The sequence below is a fragment of the Atractosteus spatula genome, chromosome 3, assembly GCF_055471065.1.
Source record: "Atractosteus spatula isolate fAtrSpa1 chromosome 3, fAtrSpa1.hap1, whole genome shotgun sequence".
In the NCBI taxonomy this organism is placed as follows: Eukaryota; Metazoa; Chordata; class Actinopteri; order Semionotiformes; family Lepisosteidae; genus Atractosteus; species Atractosteus spatula.
In genome coordinates, this window is record NC_142708.1 from 44203777 (window position 1) to 44210762 (window position 6986).

A 6986-nucleotide genomic window follows, 5' to 3' on the forward strand; every position below is an offset into this window, starting at 1 on the left:
AAGGATTTGAACAAATGCAAAACATACACAAGGGTACTTTTACTTGACGTTTTTGTTAGCTTTTGAACAAACCAATTGGGTATATTATTATAAAACACAATCTATTTCTGATATTTTGTTATAATTTATTCCTTACAAGAAACCTAGAATCAAAAACCTTGATTTTAAGTATTACAAAAGGTAAGAAATTGTCTTTGGTATTCATCTTTCCCCAGTTATTATTCATAAGTTCATTTAGCAAGTTACATCCTATGAATATCTAGGAATATACATGGATACAATAAAGTGCAACACTTAATTTAATTTCTTAACTTTAAGTTTAATTTGGATTGTTTTTTGTTACTGGCTTATTGTGCTAGTAATCTGATTTTTTCCAGTACAGTATAGTATAACTGTCTAGTTACTAGTATGATGTAACAGATTTTTGTGGAAAGATGTCCTATCTCTTGAGGACACTTTCTAAGATAGTGGGACAGCCACTTGAATAGACTGCTCAAATTGTTTATGTTAAGGATATGTTGAAATTAGCTGTTAGTATCTCCTCTGATGCCACTTATGTTCTGCATGATAAATATCAGCTCATGCCTTCAAATACACATTTTAGAGTCCCTGAATGACTTAATAGGAATTCAGAGGAATTCTTTTATCCTCTTCTCAATTAATAAATTAGTTCATAATAAAGGTGTAATAGTTATTGGAAAGTGCACTCAATGATTATGTGCAAAAGTGAAGGGGTAATGTGTAATTGCGTATCATGTAGATATCTTATGTAATGTTTAATTGTACTTGTTTGTATGTTTTGTAAGTTGCTGTCATTGTAAAACGTAAAAAAGCTGCTTTGATGTAAGACATTTTTTTGAGAAATCAGACAATAATGGGGTAATAAAATATTATCTTATCATATCAAAGGATAAATTAGTAAAATGTTTATTTACTGTATTCACATTGAGCTCAATTCAGGCATCACTTAATAAGATTTCTGATACTATACAAGTTAGCTGATCAACAATTAGTTGTACAATTGATTTGAAATTGTCATGATCAGTACTCAACACCACTGATAATAGATCATCTAACTTTCTTTTAGAAAGAGTGTTTATCTTTAATTGTCTTCAAAAACTAACATATGATACATTGTTTATTTAGTAAATTTCCTTTCAATCCAAAATAAAACCATTAATACAAATAATACTGAAAATTTTAAAATATTAAGCCTTGACAATCTGTATTGTATTTTCTCATTGTAAAGCATAAAACACAAACCTTATGTGCAGAGTACAGTGATGCCTGGGGCTTAGTAAAAAAGCAAACAGATTTGTGATGATAGGACCCCTGATAAATCATATCAGTTGCTAGAAAATGCCCCTGTACTCTGTAAAAGTTTAGGAATTAGAATAGCTACAGTGTCAACAAGAAACAACGAAGCATTGCATTGCTTGAGGGGCACAAAATAGGCTAGATGGACACCAAAAAAACTCCTGTAGAGAGTGACCAGATGGTTTTAGGAAGTTGGAGATTGGAGACATTGCCATTAGAACATAACACTAGGGAAAATACTATGGTTTATAATATTTCTAATAAGACCTGGTGTTGGCATTTTATTTGTCTTAAGGGTAATTTTAAATTAAATGTTGTTAGGACATGATTGAATAAGGCTTGGATTTACAATTACTTGGCTAAGAAATTGTAGAGGAGTGATTTTATTTTTTTTTATTTATGTCATGTCATTTGCCAAACCACTTTATACCATACATTGTCATAGGATGCCAGAGCCTACCCAGCAAGCATCAAGTGCAAGGCAGGGTACACCCTGGTTGGGGTGCCAGTCCATTGCAGGGCAAGTGCAAGCCAGTCATACATGGGGACAATTTGGAGGCCAGGTAAAGGCCAAGGGGGGAAATCTGGCCTGGACACTGGGATAACTCCCTACTCTTATCAAGAAATGCCCAGGGATCTTTAATGACCACCGAGAGTCAGGACCTTGGTGTAAAGTCTCCTCCGAAAGACGGCGCCCACTACAGTATAGTGTCCCCACCACTATACCAGGGCGTTAGGACCCACACAGACTGCAGGGTGGGCACTACTACCCTCTAACACTACTTCCAGAAGCAACCATAGTTTCTCAGGAGGTCTCCCATCCAGGTACTGACCAGGCTCAACCCTGCTTAACTTAAGTGGGTAGCCAGTTGAGAGCTGCAAGGTGAAATGGCTGCTGGCTTTTGTGATTTATGCAAAATAAAAATTTGTTTTAAGGTTAAATGATAAGGGATAAGAATAAAAGGAAAATACTTGGTTTAGGTTTTCTGTCTCTTTGATCAGTCAGTAAGATTGTAGAAAGGCGATAAAGTGGTCCATTTTAAACCTACTGTAACTTGTATCAACCTAGTATCTCATAGGAAAATAGATGTTTATAATATACAGTAGGAAATATAGACAACTTGTTGGATTCTGGACCTTGGAGACTGGATTTGTGAAACTCTATGTTAGCATATTACTATCATTAGGATTACCAAGGACTAAATTATTATTTACAAGACTAGTGATTATTTGGATTTGAAGTTAGGTTTGGAGATGAAGATGAAGTTTCCTTAACTTCAAATTGTATCAGATTTCCTCAGATTGTATCAACACAAATTAAAGCATTAATATGTACATTTAAATCTTAGTTGGATATCATCTTATTTGAACAAATACAAACAAATATAGACCGGCTATGCAAGACTTGACTTACATACATTTAACTTTACATATAAATCCCTCGCGTTCTATAATAAAATTCAGGAAAAAAATAATTTGTCATGTTTCAAAACACAAATCGAAAATATATATTTTTTTCCAGCTCACAATTCCTGGTTCCACAGTTTTCTCCTGGCCTTCAGTGCTTTCAGTTCACTCATAATCCACACTTCCTCAGATGGGCATTTATTTTCCATCCTCAAGTTCGGGTGTGCTTTGTCTGTCCAAGTCTGTTTTGCTTTCCTTTTCTTTTCTCATTCCACCAGATATCTTCCAAACAGCTCAATAACTTCTCCCAGTATATGCTTCAGTCTATGTGTTTTTTTTTTACATATCTTCCTCAAGCATTATACTTTTAAACAAAAGTTATGTCACTTATAAAATAGTGCATCAATCACTGTTTGGCAGCTTCCACATCAATTTACAGTGCTTCCAATTTAGGGTGGATCTTGGTAACTGACTTATATTGTCTGGAACAGGGTGCCCTCCTGTGCCCTATGCTGGGTATTACTGTATGTCACACCACCATTTTGCCAGTTTCTTTCCGTGGCCATGTTGGTACAGTCAAAAGCATTTAAAAAATCCATGATGTGCATAGGAAAATACCACCCATCTGCTACACAATCCATAGTGTCATTTCTAAACAAACTTTTTAAAACATTTTTCAAAATTTATCATGATTACCACATTAATTGTAACAAATTTTTACATTCTTATGTACAGAATGTAAATTCTTATTACATTTTTACTGCTTAATTACAAAGTAGCTACAGATGCAGCCATTCAAAATGCGTGGGGTATTCTGCAGCATTGGGCACTTAGGGTGCAGCGGTGGGCGTGTCGCATCAAAATGCAGTATCACGCAGTATCACGCAGTGTAACACGTCATTTGACGTCATACCGAAAAGTATCCAGAATCCCCTTGTAAAACCGCCAGGAGGAGCCAATAAAGCTTAACCTCTCATGTACAGCATTTGAGCTTTTAAATTTAAACTGTGTATTACAGCATATTAATCATCAGTCATTAAAAACTTGATATATTTTATGAAAGCAAGATTGCTCAGTTGGGCAAAAGTACACAACCTACCTTTATCATAAATATTTTAATTATGCAGATATATTTTATGCATCAAAGCCTTTACCGAAGATATTACTAATAGTATTAATAATGAATGACTTTGGACAAGCTGTAAACTCAAAGTATTACGCTGGTCCACGTTCTTTCTAACCGTCATTTTAAACGAAAATACTTTTTTTTTTTTACATTTTTTTCATTGACAAACACCACAGCATTTCGTTGATCTAATAACGAGGACAGGACATTAGTAAGCCAATATGATAAAGGAATAAATGACTTTTTTTGTTAATTTCTTTAGCACATTTGTACAAGCATTTGGAAACTGTCCAAACCCTACTTTGTCAGGCATTTTTTTTTACTATAACGGACATAAAAATTCCCTTGCTTTTAACAGCGTTTCATAATTTCTAACAACGCAAATTATTTAAACTGCGACACTTATCATTCAACCAGAGCTCAAAATATCACAAGGATCCTCAAGAGCACAACAAAGACTGTATTAAAAGATACTTGTATCAGATACATGATAATCCAAGCTTTTTTATCTACGCTTTCTTATCTATGCTAAGAAGTAGTCTTTAAAATTCATCACACAGTAAAAAGTCAAATTTCTGGGGTTATGAGATTATGGTACCGCTTCAGAAGGTTGTCAGCCAGTCAGATTCCAGGACCGGAATTATCTGTTTTATAATCGAGAATATAATATGTAATCACGTATCTAAAGAAATTAATAATGATATTAATTTAAGGATCTAAATATCTAAATCTATGTATCTATATAGCTGGTAGTATTACTGTACTTCACTTTCTTTGTAAACATGTTTTGTTAACACCCGAATCGCAGGTGGATTCTGTTTTTAGGTCTGTTATGGTCTGTAGCTCAAATTCTGCTTAACTAAAAATTAGACACAAGAAGAGTATTATTGGACAATGTTGTGAGGCTCTGGCGGAATTTCTCTGTAAACTGAAGAGTTATAGAGGAGACAGGTTGTGTATCGCTTCTTGTAAAAAAAACATTCCAATGTTAATGCGACACGGAAGATAATGTGGTGTAGTGGTCGTTAGTGAAAAGATTTAATCATTTAATCTCTTTACTGTGCACATTTTAATCCGCTTAGTATTGAATATTTATATGGAATTTTACCACTAAATGGAAATTTTAGTAGCTAAGCATAAAACACAGAGGAGCATAACGAAGGTCATAAAGGTCATAAATGATATTAATTTAGGAACATAAACATATTATGTAAACTGTATGTTGCTGTTATTGGTATTTTAAAGAAAAAATACACACCGATGCTCAATTTCTCCCTAAACATTTTAAGCACCAAAGTCTTACATGTGGTTGATCTTCCGACCATATTACTGTAATATCTGTATTGCTGTTACAGTGTGTGTCACATGACTTGTCTCGGTGGTGTCACGGCTTAAGCGTCCTGTTGAGAGTACTGTATAAGCGTGAGGTCGGGTGTTCAAATCCAGCAATCGCTATGAGTTTTCTTTTAACAGAAATACTTCTTTGAAAAAATAAAATAGCAAATATTATGGACACTACAATATATTGACATTTGTTATATTTCAAAATAACATGTTTGTACTGTATGTACAGTACACAGCAGTACCGCAGGTTGAACTGTAGGGCGCAAATCCACCCGAGCCCAAAAGCCCAACATATTAATGTGCATTCGCCTGGCGCTGCGCGGTTTTCATCACTCTCTGTGGGAGTGCTGGCTGTGACGAATTAAACCGGTTTCACAAGTATTTTCAAAGTAGAAGGGGGCGAGTCTTCCAGCGAAAGACACCTCCCCCCCTCCAAAACCCCCTTTTTTTGCTTACAGTAGTAGTACTTAAGTACAGTACAGTAAGTACAGTACTTACTTACAGTAGTACTTCTCGCGTAAAGAAAGCTAGGTGTTAGCATAAACTATTAGTAATCAATAATATTAAATTTAGCACTGTAATAAATTGTGCTAATAATAAATTCTATTCTACTCTGAGAATGTAGGGGGGAGGAAGAATGCCCGTGGTCTTTTCACTGATAAACTTGTGTCAAGCTGTCAACAAAAACCAGCTGTCAAAAAAAGTTTTTTTTTAAAAATTCAATTGTGTGTCCATAATATTGCTGTTTTGATATTACTTGTTGCTATTGCTACTGAGTCTCTGTGTCTACAGTACATTGTTTGTGAACAAACCGGTTTCACAGGTATTTTCAACCCCCAGCCACTGTTGTTTCATCGGTTGTTATCCTGTAAAGCGCTTTGAGGAGCCACCTTTTAAGGTGCTATATAAAATAACGTTTATTATTATTATTATTATTATTATTAATATTGATCATATTTTTCCTCCCAGAACTTGGAAATTGTTGTTGTTATTGTTGTTGTTATCCTGTAAAGCGCTTTGAGAAGCATACTGTCCAGCTTGTCAGGTGCATTCTCTTGTAAGATAATAAGTAGAGCTTTGGGGTTATTAGTGCTCCACTTACAGCAACCCAATGTAAATACATTTTGTCTCCAAAGCCACCACCACTTGTATGAATCATAGCCCTGCCAAACGATGCAAATTCCGCTGCAATGGTTGTGTGCAGGAATTATTCAGTATGGCATCTCCATGTTCAAGTAAACACTGCTCTGTGTGGAAATACAAATGCATTTAAAAAAAGTTTTTTTTAAATAAAAGCCACCTTTAAAAGCGCTATATAAAATAAACTTTATTATTATTGTTATTAATATTGATGACATTCTTCCTTCCAGGACTTGTAAAATTGTTGTTGTTATTGTTGTTATCCCGTAAAGCACTTTGAGAAGCATACTGTCCAGCATATTGTATTTCATTGCACTTTGACAGATCGTCTTATAATCACTAGTTGTTAAAATATCCCCCAAGAGGATATTCCCCCCCAAGAGGATATAAAGGATATCCCCTAAGAGGTATCCAGGTAACAGTGAAACGGGCGTACAGTCTGGGGAGATCGCCCGTTTTCCATGTAAATAGTTCCCTGGTTCCGCACCCCTTGGTGTCTCTCTCTCTGTCTCTCTCTCTCTCTGTCTCTCTCTCTCTGTGTGTCTGTCTGAGTCTCTGTGTTCGTCCTCAATGAATTACATTACGAATTACATTGGTGTCAGAAGCAGGAGGATGGACAGTGAACGGCCGATGATGTCGGACTCAGAGAAGT